Raw genomic sequence first — 22,959 nt, 5'->3', positions numbered from 1 at the left:
GGACTCCTCAAAATTGACCAGGAGGCCCAGTTCCTTGGTCAGATCCATAGTCCATCTGAGAATCTCCAGACAGGGACGACTTGTGGGAGCTCTTAAAAGCTAGTCGTCTGACGGAGCCGGACACAAGATCATGGTACTGCTGCACAGTCTGTGAACTGTCAACCATGGGGAAGCGAGGAGGTACAGCGACAACCCGAAGCTGTCTAGACTGACTGGGTCGTACAGACAACTCCTTATCGGGTTGCTGAGGTTGCCGCACTGCGTCACAACAAGTCACTTCTGCTGGTTGTTGAACGTCTTCCCAGTGACACACTGACTCCGTAAACAAAAAAATCCTCTAACAAGGACTAAGCTTGGACTGCATGTCTTGCAACAAAGCTCAAGGTCTATGGGAGCAGGTGTGGTAACAGACGGGGTTAGCGACTGAAGTGGAACCATTACCCTCCCTGGAAGCATGTTATGCTTAAATAAAAGTCCATAGGGGGCTAAGCAGCTAAAGACTCCTCTCCAAATGACAGAGTCCTCAAGGGAATATCAGAAGGAGGGAGAATAGCACTTTCTCATCTACAGGAACCATATCCGAGAAAAGCTAAGTTCTCTCAGTGAGGGTTTCACTGGTGCAAAAGCAGCAGACTAGAAGGCAACGTTATGAAACTGCTTGACAGTCTAGTGAGTTGGCAACAACCAAAGATGTGTGACTGAGGAGCATGCGGTAAGGTATGCAGAGCATGCTGTATGTAGAGCATGCTGTAAGGTAAGCAGAGCATGTTGCATGGCGTGCGGCTTATGCTGCATGGGATGAGGCTCATGCTGCATGGGATGAGGCTCATGCTGCATGGTATGAGGCTCATGCTGCATGGGATGAGGCTCATGCTGCAAGGGATGAGGCTCATGCTGCAAGGGATGAGGCTCATGCCGCATGCGTTGAGGATAATACCGCATAGTATGAGGCTCCTGCCTCATGGGTTGAGGCGGTTGCCGCATAGCATGAGGCTCCTGCCTCATGGTTTGAGGAGGATGCGCGCATAGCATGAGGACTCCTGCCTCATGAGGAGGATGCCGCATAGCATGAGGCTCCTGCCTCATGGGTTGAGGAGGATGCCGCATAGCATGAGGCTCCTGCCTCATGGGTAGAGGAGGTTGCCGCATAGCATGAGGCTCCTGCCTCATGGGTTGAGGAGGATGCCGCATAGCATGAGGCTCCTCATAGCATGAGGTCCCTGCCTCATGGGTTGAGGAGGATGCCGCATAGCATGAGGCTCCTCATAGCATGAGGCTCCTGCCTCATGGGTTGAGGAGGATGCCGCATAGCATGAGGCTCCTGCCTCATGGTTTGAGGAGGATGCCGCATAGCATGAGGCTCATCATAGTATGAGGCTCCTGCCTCATGGTTAGAGGAGGTTGCCGCATAGCATGAGGTTCCTGCCTCAAGAGTTGCGTCTGCCTCAAGGGTTGAGGAGGTAGCTGCGCAGAGAGAGGCTCTTGCCTCAAGAGTTGAGGCTCTTGCCTCAAGAGTTGAGGTTCTTGCCTCAAGAGTTGAGGCTCTTGCCTCAAGAGTTGAGGCTCTTGCCTCAAGAGTTGAGGCTCTTGCCTCAAGAGTTGAGGCTCTTGCCTCAAGAGTTGAGGCTCTTGCCTCAAGAGTTGAGGCTCTTGCCTCAAGAGTTGAGGTTCTTGCCTCAAGAGTTGAGGTTCTTGCCTCAAGAGTTGAGGCTCTTGCCTCAAGAGTTGAGGCTCTTGCCTCAAGAGTTGAGGCTCTTGCCTCAAGAGTTGAGGCTCTTGCCTCAAGAGTTGAGGTTCTTGCCTCAAGAGTTGAGGCTCTTGCCTCAAGAGTTGAGGCTCTTGCCTCAAGAGTTGAGGTTCTTGCCTCAAGCCTGAGGCTGCTGCCTCAAGGATGGTGGAGGTTGCTGCAACGCATGAGGCTGCTGCCTCAAGGATGGAGGAGGTTGCCGCAACGCATGAGGCAGGAGGAGCCTCAACATCATACGTCTGGCAGGGTGGACTGCGCAGAGGTGGAGGAGCGCTCGCAGGAGGAGGTGTGCTAACCTTCTCTGCCTGAAACTCCTGCCTCAACACCGCAAGCTGAGACTGCATTGTCTGCAGCATAGACCACTAGAGTCTAAGAAAGACAACAATAAACGGAGCTACTGTCCGTTGAGACTGAGGGTCTAAAACAGCTGGTGCGGCAACAGACGGAGTTACTGCCTGTTGCGGAAACACCTAGCCTCTCTTAGGAGGTGTGCAGTTGTCGTACTGCAGCGAGTCCGAACTGACCCAGTGGCTACACCTAGGCCGTTGGACTTGCGCGGAAGGGACCGACTTGCACTTAAAAGCTGCAAGATTTGGTCCATGGTTTCTGCGAGAAACCTCTTCCGCAGACGAGGAATAAATGGGCTCTCTCGTCTTTGTGTGGGTGGGGTGATCACGTCGGCAACGTGTGTAGATACACCCGAAACCACGGAGGGAAACGTCTGTTCGTCGATCAAGGCCTGATGAACCCATAAGTCCTTCGACGTTACTTCTCCCCTGGGCTTGGGAGCTTGTAAGAGGTCCCAGACTAGGCGAACAACTGGCACGAACAGACGAACCCTCGAACGCAACACTGTAACACTTTGCGCTTATCACTTTATCACTTTTGATTTTCTGTTTGCACTTATTTCACTGAACTCAAAACTTTAAGTGGTTTGTACCTGAAACACGCAATTCTATCCTTCATTAAAAGTTAGTAATTGCGAAAACAGTATTACAATGTAACAGAAAAACATAATGAAAGAAAAATAATTCAGTGGCTGGAAAAGAGACTAAACACTAGATCAAATAAACTACGTTTAAAATCTCTCACCGCATAAAGCCTGGGAACAAGAATAAAACTCTAGAAACGTTTACCTTCTTCCCCTAAAGAGACTAGGGAGAAGAGCAAAAACGATAACAACGTTACCCGCTTGAACGAAACGTTTATCCTCCTCTCTCTCCCTCCGTCTCTATCTCTCTCTCTCTCTCTTGACTTAGAACCTGAGAGATGAGCACAATTATATATATCGTTAAAACATATTATTGTTAAAGGAAAAAAACTGAAAGATTTCCCAAATAAAAAGTTCCTTTATTAGAATTAAAACCATTTAAGCTAAGAAAGAATGAACAAAACGCTAGAATCGGTTTACTCTTACTGCAACGTGACACCGTGAATACTCTCTCTCTATCGTAACGATAGAGCGCAAGTTGAACGTTCTGAACGTCAACAACTGCAGAGACAAAACAAAACGTTAGTTCAACTTTGAAAACAGTACGAGACTATCAAAGAAATTCTTTCAAAAACATTAAAATAGCATAATATGTTAACAGGTAAAAACGAAATGACGGGCTCAATGTTAATTAACTTCGGTTCCAAGAAAAGACCGCCTACTATTAGGAAAGGTCGAATATAAACAAATATAAAAATTAATTTTAATAAGTTTATAATAAAAGGAAGTTAATCGAAGAGGCCTATAAAAGGCGGAGAGATATAAAATAAATCTATAACTTTTGTTAAGCAAAATTAAGAAAGAGAGTCTATACTCTCTTCGACACCAACACTTCCGTCTAAGGGAAGGGTCGGCCATTTAAAAGTGAAAGAGAGTTCATACTCTCTTCGTACCAAAATTAAATCAAAAATTAAATCAAATTAATTCCAAAAACTTGCTAAGCTAATGATAAAGCTTCCTGAATAGCGAAGGCTAAACTCTAGAGCAAATACATCACCAAATCGTGAGCAATAACTCCAGAATCAACAGCGTATCCATGTAGGTCTAGCCGGAGGCACGACAGAGGAAAAATTGAGGTGGTGTTGACAAGAAGTACTGGAGTACCTGACCACAGATGGCGCTGTTGTGTTCACCCCCACCTGTATAGCGATCGCTGGCGTATCCCGACCGTAGATTTCTGTCGGCAACAGAGTTGACAGCTACATGATTATCGGGTAAGATTAATATTGAAAATTGTAGCGTTTGCAGTATTCCATGCCTAAAAGCATTTGCTAAATTTCATGGTGATTTTTTTGATACGTCATCCAATGTTGATAATTTCCTTAAAGCACACAATGTAATCCCAGTCATAAGAGTTAAGACGTCACTCTCAACCCCCCAGTGACCCGCAAGATTCGTCGTCCGGGTCATAAAGGTAAGACATTCATTTCTTTAATTTTAATGTTTTTAGATCTTGTTAGGTTCAAGAACCATTATATATAGTGTTGCTAATTTACCGTAACATTGCTAATGTTATCATGCGCAGCTCAACATTACCGCTTGCCATTACATACGAGCTTGATGTTTTATTTACCTGCGACCGTTAGAGAGCCAGAGGCGGAACAAGAACCATTATATATTGTGTGGCTACTGTTATCGTAACATTGCCAACGTTATCGTAACGTGAGTGAAGTGACACGGAGTTTGAACTAGTCATTATATTTAAACATTTTAATATGATATATATAACAAAAATCATGATATTGGGTTTGTGACCTGGGAATTGTTAGGTTAGGTGGGTTTGTTAGGTTCTGTGCCCTTTTTGTACCTTTTCATATATTGTGTAAAGGGTATATGGAAAAATTCTTTAAAATACACATGGTAATATTACCGTAGCATTGCTAACGTTAGCAATTCCACCGTAATGCTGGTAATGTTGTGTATCATTGGTAACTTGCTAATGATACAGTTCCCAGTACATACCTGAGTGAAGTGACACAGAAATTGAACGAGTCATTATATTAAACAATTGAACACATATATATATATATATATATATATATATATATATATATATATATATATATATATATATATATATCAATAGACATTATATTCAAACATTTTAATAGAAAATATGTTTTCCTGTAGAAAATAACACGATTTAACTGGTTTTCACCTTCGTTTTATCCATAATAACAGCAACCAGTTCGGCTACTTAAAGTTAGTTGAACTGGGAGTTTTCTTTGTTTGCGGTTAAAATGAAGGTCAAATTCGGTCAAATCACGTTATTTACTACATAAAAACATATATTTTCTGTTCGAAATCAGAATCTGTAATACAGTAAAACTATACCGAACAACCAGGTCGATTAACTTCTGTGTGATGAAGTTAGCCTAACTGTTTGCTTGCAATTGAAATGAAGGTCAAATGCAGTTAAATCATGTAATTTACTACAGGAATATATATATTTCCTATTCAAAATGACTCCCTGACATTAAGTAAAACTTTTACGAACATTAAGCATGGAAATTTCAATCCTGCTTTCGGAACCTTTGTTTGTCAGCGGCCAGTTCCTCATGTTTGCTTAAAAAAAGGACATCAATTAACCTAAACTTCCTCCACCTAACCTACAAGAAGGGTCCTTACCTACCTAACAGAGGGGGGGAGGGGGGTAAGACTCCACTGCCGTATTCTAAGACTGTCTTCATCCTTCATGCAGGTGGCCGCTATCATACATACACCCCTTGCTTTCTATGCCACAGCTGACTTCCTACGACTTTGTGCTTTTGATGAAATGAAATCAAGGGATATGTCCTAAGCTAAGGTAACCCAGCCTGACCAACAATTGCCGTGTCCTTCCTTATAAAGCAGCTGCAACCTCTAAGTGAATGCCTTTTGCTAGCGGCTGAGTCCGTCGTTCTACAAAGGAACCCTTTCGAAAAAACGATGTCTTAAAGAGGCACTCTCACAACGGCAATTTCTTCTTTATTTTCTTCCTGATGTGACAACACAAGTCACTTAACATCCAATGACTATGGTATTCATTATAACATTCCTCTAAAATCATTGAATAATTAAACTTAAGGGTTTAAAGGAAGACAAGTCTCTCACCAAAAGGGTCCTCTGAGCTCCGACAGCCACATGATCACGCTGGGAGGGAAGCTTTGTTTGTTTACATTCTGAATCAGCTGATGTTGAATTTCTCAACAATTTCTTAATAAAAAAAAAAAATGTTTCTAAAGTAACTAACACAATCGATAATAAACAAATAAAATAACAAATTCTTTGAGCAGATAAGAACAAAAGCTATAAAATGAAACCGTTATATCAATATCGTGAATAAAAAAAAAGGCATTTTCTCAACATTGCATTTCTAAATACACTCCAATGTGGATTCTGAGTAGAGGCATAACCCTTGCAACGGCGCCTCTAGTAATCTTGAAATGTATTTGAGATTTGAGTTTATATTTCCTTTCTTTTATGTCCTTTTGTCTTTTTCTCAACATCTCTTTTAGAGTTTCCTTCTTCTCTTTTATATTTCTTTCACTATATAAAGATGATCCCAATTATACAGGTGGGAATAAAGATATCTACAATGCTTGAAAATATTGAGAAGTGGATTTTGATAAAAGGAAAAACAAATGAAAGAGCCAGAGGATACCCAGTACAGTAAAAGGGATTTTTGAACAAGTTCCAACTACACCTTATTGAGGGTTTACAGCAGAAACAGGAATAATATGGCTAGTTTAGAATAGAGTATAAAAAAGCGATGTTGTTTCATAACACCATAACATCAGATAAGGAGATTGTGGAAGAGCAAATAAGGGAACCACATGGGGAATGCTGGGGAAGAAGTTTATAAAAAAAATGCCAAAAAATTTACAATAAAATTGAAGCAGTAGGAAAGTATAAAAAGCAAGAACTGAAGACAGAAATGAAATGTAAATGAATTAAAAAGAAATGGAAGAAAATAAAAAAGTAAAATTAAAACAATTGAGTTTTGTTAATGGTAAAGGCAGAAGTTATTACACAGGTGAACTCTACAGTAAGGAAGCTGTCGTAGTAAAAGAGACAAGATTTGATGAGAGAGACTTAAGAGAAATGGAAAGGATCAAATAGGCTTTGGATGACGTTGTGCAGAGAGGCAGATGATACAACAGAGCATTAGTTTAGCTGTAAAGAAAAGTTGGAAGCAGTCAGGAAGTTTGAATCGCCAACCAAAAGAAATTGTCCGATATATTGGAAATAAAAGTATGGAATCTGTGGAAACTCTCAGTGTAATAAGGAGCTCACTGATAACTCTCTTCTACCATGCATTCTATATTTGCTTCCATTTTGCTTATGCTGAGACTATGGTTTCCTTTTCCTTTTTTGTTGAAATGACCTGATATTGCAAAGAAGAACTTAGTTTGGGTTATTTCCTTCCTGGAAAATATCAAACTGATCATTGAGAATCCAGGTTTGGGAAATTTTCTATTACAGGGAAAAAATATGAAAAATTTGATGAGATAAATTGGGAGGAGATGAATGGCATTGAAAGAGGTTTATCTGGTGATACTGATATCAAAGTAACACAACAGGACATAGACGGCTGTAGTGGTGTTCTTTCTGTTATGACTTCTTTAGCAGATTTTTGTGGCTACAATGTAAACAAGAAAATGAAATGCTCAGAGATCTTGCTAAAAGGAAATGATTCCATTCAAACACAAAAATCACAAGAGTTTAAAGAAAGAAGACGAAACAGGAAGACATCACAAGAATAGATGGATATAATATCTCGGACGTACTTAGGGAACACTATGACCTTGTAATGGTAACAAAAGGGAAAATAAAACCAATGAAAAATCCAAAAATCAAGAATTGACTGGGAAAACTAAAGGCGAAAAAAGCGGCAGGACCAGGTGGCCTAAAACCCGAGCTCTGTTAGGCAATAGGAAAAAGCAAAATATGTCTTGAAACCTTTACAGAAATGTTATCAAAATGAGTTGGATAAAAAAGAAAAACCAATTGTGTGGAAGAAGTCAAGAACGAAGATGGTTGAAAAGAAAAGAACGCCAATGGGAAAAGACCTAAGACCCATAGCTCTATTAAATATTTCTTATAAAATATTCATGATGATGGTGAAAGAGGAAATAGAAAATCACATAAGAATGAATGAAGAAGACAATGAATGTCAAGCAGGATTTACAGGTGGAGACAGGATAGAGGACAATATCTTTATATTACAGTATTGTGTGGAAGAGAGCTATAGTAACAAGAAACCATTAATAGTAACCGCGATAGACTTTAGTAAAGCATTTGACTCTGTAAAAAGGGAGGTACTGATAGAAGTTTTAAACGAATATAGAATTAACACCAAAATCAAAAGTGCAATTGCAAATATTTATCAAGGAGATACTACGGGCATTGACTTAGGAGAAGGTATATATAGGTTACAAGTGGAATTAAACATGGTTGCACAGGATCAACTTCACTTTTTAAACTGATTACGTATATTGTCGTGAAGAAAATAGAAGAGGAAGGAAACGGTTTCAGAAACCAATTAATAAAGATAGAATCATTATTTTTTGCAGATGATGCCTTAATAATTGCACAGGATATACATAATGCAAAGCGTAACATCCATATATTAACTATATCTATACAAATACTCACTTTTGAAGCAACTGGTTGACGTATGCACGTTCATTATGTCATTAAAAGTCGGTTTCTGTAAGATGTCCTGCAGAAGAAGATCTTGGCATCAATTGTTCCTCCAATTGAGGTTAGGATGCGAAGGATGGGAGTGAAACCTGAGTAGTGTCCTTTGGGGAGTATAAAGTAACATGTCATATAAGAGAGCTAGCCACACAATGACTGACTCTTTGTCTGAATGAATAGGAAGATGTACAGAAGTCTCCTTAAGTGGGGAAAACATATCGTACTTCTATGCAATCTCACATCTCCCCCAAAAAGAGTTTTATAAAAAAAGATGGACAAATATACGACAAGGTTAATAGTTGAATGAAAATCTGGGTCAGTTATGCCTCAGGCAATAAGATTTAATTGGTATATCAACGTCTGCTCCATTTGACATCAAGTTTCATAAAAATAGATTTAATGGTGAAAATATTTATATATATAGGCCTATATATATATATATATATATATATATATATATATATATATATATATATATATATATATATATATATATATATATATATATATATAAATGGGTTATTTAAAGCAAGATGTTCGTCTCTATCTGCTGTTTTTTTTTTAAACGTCAGATTTTTCTGTAATTTTAATAACTTTAAAGAAAAAACATGGAATATATGGATCAGAAACTTTCTAATTCATATATTCTAGGTTTAGGGTTTTCTTTAGTCCCAAGATTATAATTTTTCTTGTCTTTAGATAATTCAAAAAGGAAAATCTGGACTTCACAATTCAATAATAACATGACATCACAAATGATGTTGTCCAGGAATTTAAATGATCCTTTTATGAACTCGTGTATGTTTGAGCAGCCAATCCAGGTAACAACTACACAATTGAGCCTCAAAACACATCCATGCACTAAGGCCCAAAATATCCATCGATGCCTTAATGTTGACACTTGAGAACATGTTATGAGGCAGGATTCGAGATTTGGCCTCTTTTGATTTTATGCAGAATATTTCAAACTGGTAAAATGTTTCATGACAAAACAATTCCCAGAAATAGATTAATTACTCTTGATATTAATAAACAGACAAGAATTTTAATATTTAGTATAATAAAGAGTAATATTAACCTTTTGTACAAAAAAATATTAAAACCAAACATTAAAGTATAAGAATCTAGGGACTTTGTCAAATAGCATCCAAAGGATACGTTTGTATCCCACAAGAATCTAGGGACTTTGTCAAAGAGCATCCAAAGGATACCTTTGTATCCCACAAGAATCTAGGGACTTTGTCAAAGAGCATCCACAGGATACATTTGTATCCCACAAGAATCTAGGGACTTTGTCAAAGAGCATCCACAGGATACATTTGTATCCCACAAGAATCTAGGGACTTTGTCAAAGAGCATCCAAAGGATACCTTTGTAGGCCTATCCCCCAAGAATCTAGGGACTTTGTCAAAGAGCATCCACAGGATACATTTGTATCCAGACCGGGAACACTGGAGACATACCACCACAAGGGAGGAAGAGCTTGTATTGAAAATAATGTTTAACATTAGAAGAACTTGTAGTGATTCTTGGAATTGGGTCATTGAGATATCTGATAATTTGCTTAATTCAGCTACATTAATTTGGGAAGAGACTTTACTTTAGCCTTTCTTCCCTTCCAAAGATAATATCGTTGTTCACCCAAGTATATTACAACATATCAGTTGTGTGTGTAGATTACCTTACCTTAAGTAAGACACGGGCTCTTGCCGCTGGGCAAAATTATCAGTTTGAATTGGAGAACTCCAGCCTCTCACAACTGGTGACATCACACTTTTAAATATAAATTTTATGGTACCGTATTTTTTTATCATAATTCAAACAACGATGTATTTATTATAAAAAATTACGATGAATTTAACTCAAAGCCCAGCATCCAAATCACTGTCAGACTGAACCACAAGGATGAACTCGTCATCACCCCTAAGGATAAAAAAAGTGTTCGTCTCGTACAGATAGAACCCTCCCTGGTGCTCTTTGATGCAGCAATGAAGCAGAAGAAGGCAGTCCTCAGCTATCCAGCGACTATGCCTCTACACTTCATCACCTCCCTCAGCTACATTGCAGATGCAGAGGATGCAAGAATAAACTCAAGACTCCATCAAACAAAGTTATCGCTACTTTCATAAGTCAAATCCCGCCTTCTCTCAACCTTGGAATTTAGGGAACCTTTCCCATCCAAGATTATACATCGGTGCTGCTTTAGTGTTATTCTTGCCAGTGTTATGGGCATTATCACGAACACTTGCAGAAGCCCCAACATTTGCAGTATCTGTAGCAAACTTCACCCGACCTACATATGCATCAATGCCTACAAGGAAGGGAAGGAAACCCTTGACACCTGTGCGCTCTCTCATCATGCCTGGAGCAGGAGGTGCCCAGAGCGTCTGAGAAGGATTACATCTCTGAAAGACAACTCACAGCGAAGCCCATCTGAAGCACCATCTCAGCCGCCCAAACCTCCGATGAGCACCTCGACAGAGGCCTCAATAACAATCTAAACCTTTAATCCTTAACTTTCCAGCACTAACATCTTCCCCTAATCTTTCTCCTTTCCATCCTAGCCAATTGCTCACCCAGCATATAGAGTCCTTGTTTTTAGAAGACCATATTCCCATAGTCCTACCCATTTTCTCCAAAGTCCTATCCCTCTTCAAAGTTCACAAAAGTACTACATTGGATTCCTTTTTCTGGTTACAGCTCATTTTCCTTTGACTAAGCATACACCGAATAGTCTGCTAGAGAGTTATTGGGTCCTTTGACTGGCCAGACAGAACTACATTGGATTCCTTTCTCTCCACATTCTTCTTTGTCCTCATACACATGACAACCCTGAGATTACTAAATAAATTTTCTTCACTCAAAGCGTTAATTATTGTATTATAATTGTTCAGTGGCTACTTTCCTCTTGATAAGAGTAGAAGAGATTCTTTAGCTATGTCAAGCAGCTCTTCTACGAGAAGGACTCTCCATAATCAAATGATTGTTCATTAGTCTTGAGTAGTGCCATAGCCTCTGTACCATGGTCTTCCACTGTCTTGGGGTAGAGTTCTCTTGTTTGAGGGTACACTCGGGATGCTGTCCTATCTTATTTATATTCCTTTTTTTCGAAGTTTTTATTCTATGTATAAAAATATTCATTTCAATACTGTTACCATTCCTAGTATATCTTAATTTACTTGTTCAAGGCTTTTTGTAGTGTATTTATTTCCTTGTTTCCTTTCCTCGCTGAGCTATTTCTCCCTGTTGGAGCCCTTGGGCTTATAGTATCTTGCTTTTCCAAATAAGGATGTAGCTTATAGGTAGTAATAACGATGATAATAACTGTCAAAAATCTCTATGTAATTGTAACTATTTACTGGAAGAACTGGGTAGTCAAGTAGGGTGGATACAAACATACGAACGAACGCAACAAGAGCTGCTCTCAGCCCTTTTACATCAACAAACAACTTATAATAAAAAAGCTTTAAGTAATTGGATTACTTTTTTCTCGCTGTTATTAAGCATTTGGGGATGTGTGTAGGATAGCGGCCACCTGTATGTATGATAGCGGCCGCCTTATTTTCAACTTTATCGGAAACTTGTATAGAATATCAACTGTTCAGAATGTTATAAATGCCCAGGGTAAGTACTTACTATACCGATATACAGAGATTTTGAAAACCATCTAATCTGACGTGAAATTTATAAGTCGAACGAGCTCTGTACCTAGCCACGCAGTTCCTCTCTCACATAGTTCCTAGAATTCCCTATAGATGACGTTCTGATCGAATCAACAGCGCCATAGTGGTGGAATACTGAATTATTAATCGGCCGCGGCTATTTGAAACAACCCATTGGGACCCCACTTGACCTGGGGATTAACTTGGATTAACTTTTTCACCCAATCATAACTCATTTTTTCTAAAAATTCAAATACGGAAACGGGAGCACCCATTGAGGGTCGGAAATGCTCATTCTTTACCTACGTTCGGAAAAGACATTGCTCCTGATATTATTAGAATGCGTCCATCCCGAAACTACAATAATTTCGGACTGTTGGAAGGCCTATAATAATATCAAGGATCAATTTCTTCAACACAAAACTGTTAATCATAGCATTAACTTTGTGAGTCCAAAAGATCCCAGTGTGCACACCAATACCATCGAATCACAGTGGCGAGTACTAAAAAGATCTGTACTACCGAAATTCGGTACTCAGAAACATTTATACGAAAGCTACTTTGTGATATATATAATTCAAAAACGTTATTTGATCGGTAAGGGGTGTAGACTGAAGGCATTCTTGGAATTAGTTAAACGTGTTTATCCTCTCAATACCCACGATTCTGATTCCGAAAGTCCTGGTCCGTCCCAACACCCGTCCCCTCCACAACGCAGCATAACAAACCATCCACAAAAAAGGTGTCCCATCACCCTACATCTCCTAAAAGTGCCCCTCCAACGTGCCCTCCCCAAAAGAAGAAGACGTTGTCTCTCGGCAGAAAGGCAATACCAGTTGAAGACTCACACTTCAGTGACTTCGAATAAGTAGGGGGCCGTTGTAGAGGCTACAAATAAACCCGCAAGCTGAACCGGAAATAATGTAAGTACAACCCTCTCCGTTTCTGGTTTGTGCGATCGCGGCCACATGTATGCACGATGTCGGCCGATTAAGAATATGCTTGTGTGTATGAGTGATAGCGGCCACATGCATGTATGTATGATGACTTCCGATTAAGAATAGGCAAGTGTAAGGGGGGTCGCAGTGGGGCAGTAGCCCCCCCCCCCCCCCCGCTAAGGAGAGACATGTCTTGTAAGTAAGGTTAGGTGGGCCCATTCAAGTTAGGCAGTGTTCTATTCTAGAGTTTTGGCAGAATATTCTTTTGTAGAACAACGGCCACGTCTTACGAAGTGTTTCTTCCCGTTTTCTATATCCACGGGAGGACCTGGCCGCTGATCTACAAAGGCTCCAGCATTTGTGAACACTGTGTATTGAGAAAAATAAATGTTTCTTTTTCTTCTGTTTTACCAAAGAAAAAATGTAAACTATGACGTAGGAGGTGGGCTGGATTTAGACTAAATAGCCGCTTTACTGATTGCATAAATAATAACAAAAATATTTAGTTGTGATTCTCTATAAAAGAAAATTTCGTGGAATTTCTTAATGAACCTGACTCTTATATAGAGTCCTTTCAATACACGTCATCAAACTTCCGGTCCGCCATCTTGGAGGGCAAACAAAGACGCGTTCAGTGAGTAGCTATGGTTGAACTGTTGAATATTTAGCCATTTCATCACATTCACATTCACACAATGCCCAGTTTTTGCGCTATTGCTGGCTGTGGGAATCGAGGACGAAGAGATGACAAGAGTTTCTACCGCATACCGGCAGTTATTCAGAATCAGGACAAAGATACAGAGGAATTATCCAAGTGCAGACGTGACTTGTGGTTGACCAGAATATCAGGGGCTGATCTACGTGAATCCTCACTACCCTAGGCACGTATTTGTTCTGATCATTTCATATCAGGTCAGTCTCGGCTAGGCCCTAAAAGTATCATTATTCCTGTGTAAACATGCTATATCCGATCGCATATGTGACTTGACAAGTATCATCGTCAGTTCAGTGTGTAGTGTGTGTGGGGGAGGGGCATCTCAATTTTTAAACATCAAAAGGGGCATCTCAGATTTTCAAAACAAAAATTAAAAGCGCCCATATTGGCTATATTAACAAAGGCTACTTACCTAGGTCTCTATTTCGTCAAGGTGCTCATGCCTATATATAATTAAGTGTATATTTATATTTATCTTAATTTGTGTATTAAATTGTGCAGACATACAGGCCTATGTGATGAATAAACATTGATTATAAATAATAATAATATCTGAAAGCTGGTTTAACCCGAAGGGGTCTTCAGATTATATATGAAACATTGAAAAAATAATTAAACTTGCGCATTTAATTGCAAGGAGGCAAAACGATCATCCAAGAGCATTACAATAGAGTTTGCCCATCATGTGTTTATATTTATATAAGAAATCATAGCATTTGTAACCAAACACAAACACAATGTTTAGGCATGAACTGATAAAGATTTGACATTATAATGCAAAACTTTTACATACATTTTGACAATCAAAAATTATAATACACAAGGTTAGGCTAAATGATCAATATTAGCTTTATAATTATAAACACTCTCTTCATTGGCCCAGTGTTTATCTAATTTTGGACTTAAAAGCATTAAAGGGAAAAACAACGAATTCTGGAAGCAGATTATTCAATGGAAATGTATGCCCACTCATGTTCTGGGTTGGCCGACAGTACCAAGTAGTTCACCATATCAATGTATGAAATACTGCGAAAATCCTCAATATTTTGACTGCATGAATTCTGCATCTGGTATGGATCTAGGCCATCAATTAGATCGAGTTTTTGCTTGTAAAAACGCTTATCATCACCCGACAATTGTTTGACAAAGTCGCTCTCATTGTCCATATTCGCTGTAGCAGCTGCCATGTTTTCGCTTTGTATGCCCTCCAGCATGGCCGCCAGCAATTCCCAGTGACGTCATTGAAAGGACTCTATTATGACTTATGGAACAATGCAGATGTCAACCTGGTCTACTTGGAGAAATATTACTTCGAAAATGAATACAGTAATTATATAGATATAATAACTGATATTGACTGATCTTTGCTTAACAACATTATAAAATTAAAGACATCGTGATTTTTTATAATAAATACATTGTTGTTTGAATTATAAAGAAAAAATACCATAAAATTTATATTTAAAAGTGTGATGTCACCAGTTGTGAGAGTCTGGACTCCAATTCCTATTAAGCAGTATTCAGTCTCGGCCCAGCTCTCGCGCCGACAAGAGCTCTCCAGCCTTCTAAGTTCAGCAGCACCGGACTTGGCAACACCTGGATGGGTGGACTTTTATCCACACAGTCACTAGGACCTCTCAACTTTGGTTGAAGAGGCCGCATATAAGAAAGAATCCAGTTATTTACTTTGGCTTTTTTGCTAATTAAATAACTGTTGTTGACCTCAGTGACTAGCTCAATTCCATCCAGTATGGCTGATGATGGGCATGACAGTCTCCGCACCTACAGAAGGAGTTTGTACCCCACTTGGATCAATCCCTGCAAGAATGGGGCTCAGCAGTGCAGGTGCAATCGCTGCCAGAGGTACCAGAACTTCAGGCAACAGCTAGCAGACCACATAGGGTTCAAAATAAGGGACCCAACGGTGCTCTCCCACAGGAAAACATGCAGTTGTTTTCAGTGCTATACCCTGATACTTGAGAGCATCTACCACTTCCTACAAAGGAAGCACAGGCCAGGATATATGGATATACCATCCTACCCTCCACAGTCTCCTTATCCAGACATTTTTCAGAGGAAATACCGGGTGCAAGCACGGTATAAAGAGACAGTCTCTGCACCCAGTTGCAGTAACTCTCTCCCCTTTGAACGGGACTGTGACTGCCAGTCATGTGTGTATGCTATCTGGAGCAACACTGTAGGCCACAGCTCCCCCACTCATGCCAAACCAGCTATGGACTCCGAAGACTCACCTATCCCGGAGCCACCCACTCCATCTCCAGCACCAGCTGTCCAGAAGACACCTGAAAAGATGGAAGCAGAGGACGCTCCACTCACCGCAACTCCGGAACCTGAGACCAACGTTTCAACCATGGCTCTAGACCTGACTGACAACCAACCACCGCAACTAGCAGAACTGCACCCTGAGGATTGCAACTGCACTCCATGCCTCTCACAGCTCCTAATGGAGGCTCAGGCAATCACTGAAAATGACCCAAGCTTGGACCTAAACTTGGCCGCTGCTGAGGGACCACAACCACCTGTCAGCCAACCCAAACAGCTTGTCAAATTCAAGATGGCAGCTGTAGAAGGCTCACCGTCATATGCAGCAGTTGCTGCTATTGCCACCGCCAACCCTGGCATCAAGATCACAGCCAGGGCCAACCTAAAAGGGGATTTAATCATATCCCCGAAGGACCTTGCCAGTGTCAACATCCTCCAACAGGAAACCTCCCTGACCCTCCTGGACCCCGAGAAGAGACTCAGACAGGCAGTGATCTATCGGTTTCCTGTAGACATGCCACTGTCTTTCGTCACCGACTGCAGCAATGTTGCAAAAGCCGAGAGGAAGCTGGACCACCGCAAACTTCCCACCAAGGAAGTAACAGTCACCTTTATTGGGCAAGTCCCTAAAGCACTGGATTTGGGCCTCTGGGGAAAGTTTCCCATCAGGAGTCCAAAGCGAGAACCACTGCGCTGTTACAACTGCCAGCGCTATGGGCACCATAAAGAAGAGTGCAGGAACCCTACAATGTGCGGAGTCTGCAGCCACCGCCATCCCACACAGGACTGCATTAACGCACATCAGAATGGGACAAAAACCCAGGCAAAATGTCCCAATTGTGCGGGACCTCACCATGCATGGAACAAGAATTGTCCTGAATTCTTGAAGAGGCTACCAACCCCACTGGCAGCCCCACCGACCAAACCTGAGGCTGCACCAAGGCAGACACCTAACAAACCTGAGGCTGCACCAAGGCAGGCACCGAAACCCCAGCGGATTCAGCGAACCAGGCCTCCCAGACGACAATCCGAGACTCCTTCTCCAGGAGCCCCTACTGCAGCCACGGACCAAGAACCCAGCGCTGTTGTTAGCCCAGCTGAAGAGCCAACCTCCAGTGCTGTGAAATCTCCTCCCCAACCCCCAGCAATATCTGCCATCTTATCCCTGGCAGAGGCCCTGCCAGTGGATACCTTGATCCCCCTAGTACTGCAACTACTAGTCAAAGTCTGCTCCCTTGCTAAGACTCCCTCCTCTGTAATTCATTCCCTCCTCAGTCCCTTAGTTTCACCCTCCCCGGTGCAGAGATAGGCATCTATGCTTAAAACTGCCACTTTTTCCTACTACTCGAATTCTTCCCTCCTCTCCCAGTCTCTCCTACTTACTGGGACTTACTGCTATCAACACTTTTACCTACTACTAAAACCTTTCATTTCGGCTCCAAATGGTCCTGCTTTTTGGTCCGCAAGGTCATGCTCTTGGTGCTGAGCGACCACACTAGCAACCACGCTCAAGGGGCTGAGCAGTTGCAAGACCTATCTTTGCCAACCTGGCGACTATGCTCAAGGGGCTGAGCGGTCGCACCTGCAGCTACGCTCAAGGAGCTGAGCGTGTGTGTGTGTGTGTGTAGATTGCCATGCATATAGCATGACACGGGCTCTTGCCTTTGGGCAGCCCGTAATAGGATTGGGTTTGTAAAAGGTATACTCCAAGGAGTAAAATTTGTATTAGTAAAAGGAACGTTAGGTAATATAGGAAAAGGAATGTCAGGTTAGGGATAGGTAAAGGAAATGATATGTAAGGATGATAAATGAATGATAAAATGGAATGGAATGGTACAAGACGTGACAAGGGGTAGATAGTAACCCGAAAAGGGGGTCTCCCTTTTAGGTCCACGAAAGAAAGTTTTTAGTAAGAGGATAAAGTATTGATAGTAGTAAGTCCCAGTAAGTAAAAGAGACTGGGAGAGGAGTGAAGGAAATTTTAGTAGGAGAGTAAAGGAGTAGGTTTAAACAAAGAAGTTTATTCCTGCTCTTTGTGGTGGAAAAGGGGGAGGGGGCCAAAACTGTGCTGCGCTCGGTCAGCTGGCACGAGTAAGGCCCCCTAAGGATAGGTGGAGGAGGGTTAACAGGGAAAGAGGGTGGGAGACAGGAAAAACAAGAGCTGTTTCCTTATGAGGAAGACAGCCTTGTAATAACTATTCTCCATTTAGGAATAGGGAATTGGGAAGGGAAGGATTGCAAGTAGGGAAGGATTATCTCTGCTCAGTGGCTGAGAACTGGAACTGTTGCAGGAGTTGCTGGAAGGTGGAGGTTGATGAGAGGGAGAGGACTTTGGTAAGGATCTGGAAGGCGATAGGTATGAGGTCTTGCAAGGTGAGAGACTCAATTGCTTGAGTCAAGGTTTGGGAAGGGGAAGTGGATGAAGGTCGTTGCTGGTCCCTTTGGGGAGCAGTTGCAGGTCGGTGCTGATCCTTCTTAGGAACAGTTGTAGGTCGTTGTTGGTCCCTTTGGGGAGCAGTTGCAGGTCGGTGCTGATCTTTCTTAGGAACAGTTGCAGGTCGTTGCTGGTCTTTTTTAGGAGCAGTTGTAGGTGTAGATGCAGGAGCTATTGTAGATGTAGAAGTAGGAGCAGGAGTTGGCTGAGTTGGTCTTCTCTGGCGAGGAGTTCTCTGTTCTTTAGGTGGCTGGGATGAAGCTGGTTTGTTTTGGTTTGAAGAGGATGTATTCTTCATAGCTGCTATCCTCTTGAGACGCTCTGGGCAGCGCTTATTCCAAGCATGGTGTGGCTTGGAACAATTGGGGCACTTGGATGTGGTTTGTCGCCCTTCTTTGTGGGCCTTTATGCACACTTCTGTGCTATGTCGCTGGCTGCAGATACCGCAAATAATGGGGCCTCTGCATTCTTCTTTATGATGTCCAAAGCGTTGGCATCTGTAACATCGAAGGGGCTCAGGTGTGTATTCCTCGATGGGGAAAGTACCCCAGACTCCTAAGTTCAGTTTGGAGGGAACTGGACCTATAAAGGTGGCTATTAGGCGTTGAACAGGAACGTCATCCTTGCTTGTGCAGCGAACAGCACAGTCAATATTGCTGCATGAGGTTACAATGGAGATAGGCATCGTCACAGGATACCTAGTAATGACTGCCTTCTTCCTGATAAAAGCAGGATCCAGCAGTGTTAAGGTGGAGTCTTCCTGAAGGAATCTGGCTGTCTCAATGTCCTTGGGATAGATGATAAGGTCACCTTTCCTGTTGGGTCTTGCAGTGAGTTGCATGCCAGGCTTGGCAGCCATGGCAGCAACAGAGGCATAAGAGAGCTCGTGGTTTGCCTGTGAAAGTCGAAACTTTGGCAGAGGCTTCTTTGGCTGTGTAGCTGGGATGTTCTCTTGTATAACAGTGGCTTCTTGAAGGAGTGTCTGGAGGCAATCTGTGCAGTTGCAGTCCATAGAGTGGGCCCCCTGTTCGGTCTCCATGGCGTTGGAGGACTCAGGCTCGTTGGTAGGAGGGATGACTGCTGTTGCACCTAATTGCTGAGGAGTTGTAGGGACAGACAAGGACGAGTCTGTGCTCTCAGTCCTTGGAGTCACAAGTGGCGATGCTGGGGCTGATACTGGCACTGGTGAAGAGTCTGTAGAAGTCTTCTTTCTCTTGTTCTGTCGCTTAAGGATTACTTCCTTATTAAACTTGAGAAGCTGGTCAGAGGCTTCTTTACATCCCTCACATTTACACATGATTTTGTGGTAAATCACTGCTGGGTTTACTGTGTAGTTATGTTGTTTTAATGTCCTGAATATGAAGTCACGTTGCCCCTTATAAGCATCACAGTCTTCACATCCACAGGGTTTTTTAGTGAAAGTATCATTACAGAGTCTGGTTTCCTTAGGATAAAATTGCCATCCCTCATCTCCCAGATACCAAATGGACATCGTGGTTGAACTCTACGAGAATCACAGTGAAATTTTCGGTAGGTTACGATGCACATAATCCAAGAGTAGTTGTCGACACCGAGTCTAAGCGAACACTGCTGAGCTGAGCGGCTGCAAATCCAGACATGAGAGACTGGTACTGCTGTGACACTATTGCCTACTTAGGGCAATAAATACTACGGGCTGCTACACAAAAGCCCGTGTCCAGCAGTAAGGCTGGGCAATCTTTTAATTTTGTACCTATTTTTTGTGTTTGAATACCTACGGGCCTAACAATAAAAAGGCCCGTGCCAACAAGAAGTGTTGGCTTTAATACACCAACAACAACAATAAGCAGTATTTTTCCTACGGGCCAACCAAGGGAAAGGCCCGTGCCAACAACAAGTGTTGGCTATAATACTCCAACAACAATAACGCTGTATTATTCCTTTGTACTTAAAAGTCTAATATCTTAGGAAGGGAAAGTAGACAAATGTATAATGTAAAGTCTCTTCCCATATAAGAATGGCGAAATTAAGCAAATTAAGTAACAGGTAGTTGCTCAGTAACCCAATTTCAAGAAACACTACAAATTATGCTAATTCTAAGCACTATTTTCAATACATGCTCTTCCCCTCAAACAGTGGTATGTATCCAGTGTTCCCAGTCGGGGTACTAAAGTATCCTTTGGATACTCTTTGACAAAGTCCCTAGATTCTTATGGGATACAAATGTATCCTTTGGATACTCTTTGACAAAGTCCCTAGATTCTTACGACACTGACAAAAATGGATATGAAATGGAGTAATTTCAATATTTCGGATACTATGTTGTTTGGTTTTAAACTTTTCGTACAAAAAGTCAATATTACTCTTTTTATTATACTATATATTAATATTCTTGTCTGTTTATTATATCAGGAGTAATTAATCTATTTCTGGAGATTGTTTTGTCATGAAACATTTTACCAGTTTGAAATATTCTGCATAAAATCAAATGAGGCCAAATCTCGAATCCTGCCTCATAACATGTTCTCAAGTGTCAACATTAAGGCATCGATGGATATTTTGGGCCTTAGTGCATGGATGTGTTTTGAGGCTCAATTGTGTAGTTGTTACCTGGATTGGCTGCTCAAACATACACGAGTTCATAAAAGGCTCATTTAAATTCCTGGACAACATCATTTGTGATGCCATATTATTATATCATTGGGAAGTCCAGATGTTCTTATTGAATTGGCTAAAAACAAGAAAAATTATAATCTTGGGACTAAAGAAAACCCTAAACCTACAATATATGAATTAGAAAGTTTCTGATCCATATATGCCATGTTTTTTTTCCTTCAAGTTATTAACATTACAGCAAAATCTGACATTGTTTAAAAAACAGCACATAGAGATGAACATCTTGCTTTAAATAACCCAAATATATATATATATATATATATATATATATATATATATATATATATATATATATATATATATATATATATATATATATATATATATATATATATATATATATATATATATATATATATATATATATATATATATATATATATATATTTGAGTCAGGATGTTAAAAAAACGAAAATTCTGGACAAGATCAAAAGAATTATTCAGAATTGAGTTCTTTTGAGATTGAAATATTGACCATTAAATCTATTTTTATGAAAACTTGATGTCAAATTGAGCAGACGTTGATATACCAATTAAACCTTATTGCCTGAGGCATAACTGACCCAGTATTCAAATGATCTGATTTTCATTCAACTATTAACCTTGTCGTATATTTGTCCATCTTTTTTATAAAACTCTTTTTGGGGGAGATGTGAGATTGCATAGAAGTACGATATGTTTTCCCCACTTAAGGGGACTTCTGTACATCTTCCTATTCATTCAGACAAAGAGTCAGTCATAGTGTGGCTAACTCTCCAATGAAAACTAGAGTTGGAAATATTGGTCTACAGGGGAGAGACCAGAAGGTCTCTTCACCTTTCAAAGATAGAATATTTCATGTTTAATACAAATAAGAATATTAAATTTTCACAGCCGAATTGAAGACTAGACTCTCACAACTGGTGACATGAAACCTTAAAATAATATAATTATACAATATTTTCCTAATGTTCTGAAATATGATACATTTCCGATAAAATATGATGAAAATATTAAAATTTATTATAATTATAAAATTTTATTTAAGAATATTAGTCCATATCAGTTATCATATCTATACTCATTCCACGAAGCAAAGTTTCTCCAAAGTCAAATAATAAAATTCCATTTTTTATTTTCGTGGAAATTCCGAGTGAATCTAACTATACGTTTTAGAAAACTCTATTGTAATAATTCATCAGTTATTCATTGTACTTCTGAATATGTTAAGTGTAGGAGATGAATAACGGCAATATAATGTATCTATAGAAATATCAATATTAATGTTTTCAAAAACCTCTAAGCTGTGAAAACAAAAGTTTTGATAACCTGCAGAGCTTAACTTTAGTTCAATGTAACTTGGAAGACCAAGGAGATATTCAAATAAAATTATCAGTATTGACTGTTATTATCAAAACAAAACCCAAATTATTTCATATATCTAATAAATTGTATAATGAAAAATATATACCATATAACAAAACATTACTGGGCAATCTAAAAAGCAAGCTGATGCAAGAGCCCGTGCCTTACATAAGGTAAAGCAAGTTAGCAAACAAGTACATTGATAATAATGAATAAAAACCGAGCAAACATTAAATTTTGCCTAGAGCAAAAGCTTGTAAGTAAAAGCAGAAGCTCAAGACAGCCTCAAGTAGCAAATGCTTCAGCAAAAATCAATTGCTTGATATCAAGTGATTAATAATTATCACCATTTGCTCCCTTTTGCTTGATGGACTTGTAGCCTTTGCTTAAGGGCCCAGCCACGTGCGACTGTCTTGGCTAGCTATAATTTTCAATTTAACTCCTGTCCTTCCTGGCCAACAGAGTTATACTCTCGCCATGTCTGTTCCAGGTTTAAGCCATTTTAGAA

The 22,959-nt window shown here is 40.4% G+C and overlaps 1 protein-coding gene and 1 long non-coding RNA gene across 2 annotated transcripts in view; one reads left to right on the top strand and one right to left on the bottom strand.

Moving 5' to 3' along the window:
* LOC137618603 (zinc finger protein 391-like) overlaps positions 1 to 5,957 on the bottom strand; it is a 95,849-nt gene extending 89,892 nt beyond the window's left edge. The window contains exon 1 of the mRNA XM_068348714.1: positions 5,832 to 5,957. The gene's annotated coding sequence lies outside the window, so the exon portion shown is untranslated. The remainder of the gene's footprint in view (positions 1 to 5,831) is intronic.
* Positions 1 to 22,959, top strand: part of LOC137618699 (uncharacterized) — a 375,124-nt gene that overhangs the window by 274,942 nt on the left and 77,223 nt on the right. The window lies entirely within an intron of this gene.

This window comes from Palaemon carinicauda, chromosome 25, assembly GCF_036898095.1.
Source record: "Palaemon carinicauda isolate YSFRI2023 chromosome 25, ASM3689809v2, whole genome shotgun sequence".
NCBI classification, from domain to species: domain Eukaryota; kingdom Metazoa; phylum Arthropoda; class Malacostraca; order Decapoda; family Palaemonidae; genus Palaemon; species Palaemon carinicauda.
Note: the sequence above shows the minus strand (reverse complement) of the source record. Positions and strands in the feature narration are given on the sequence as shown.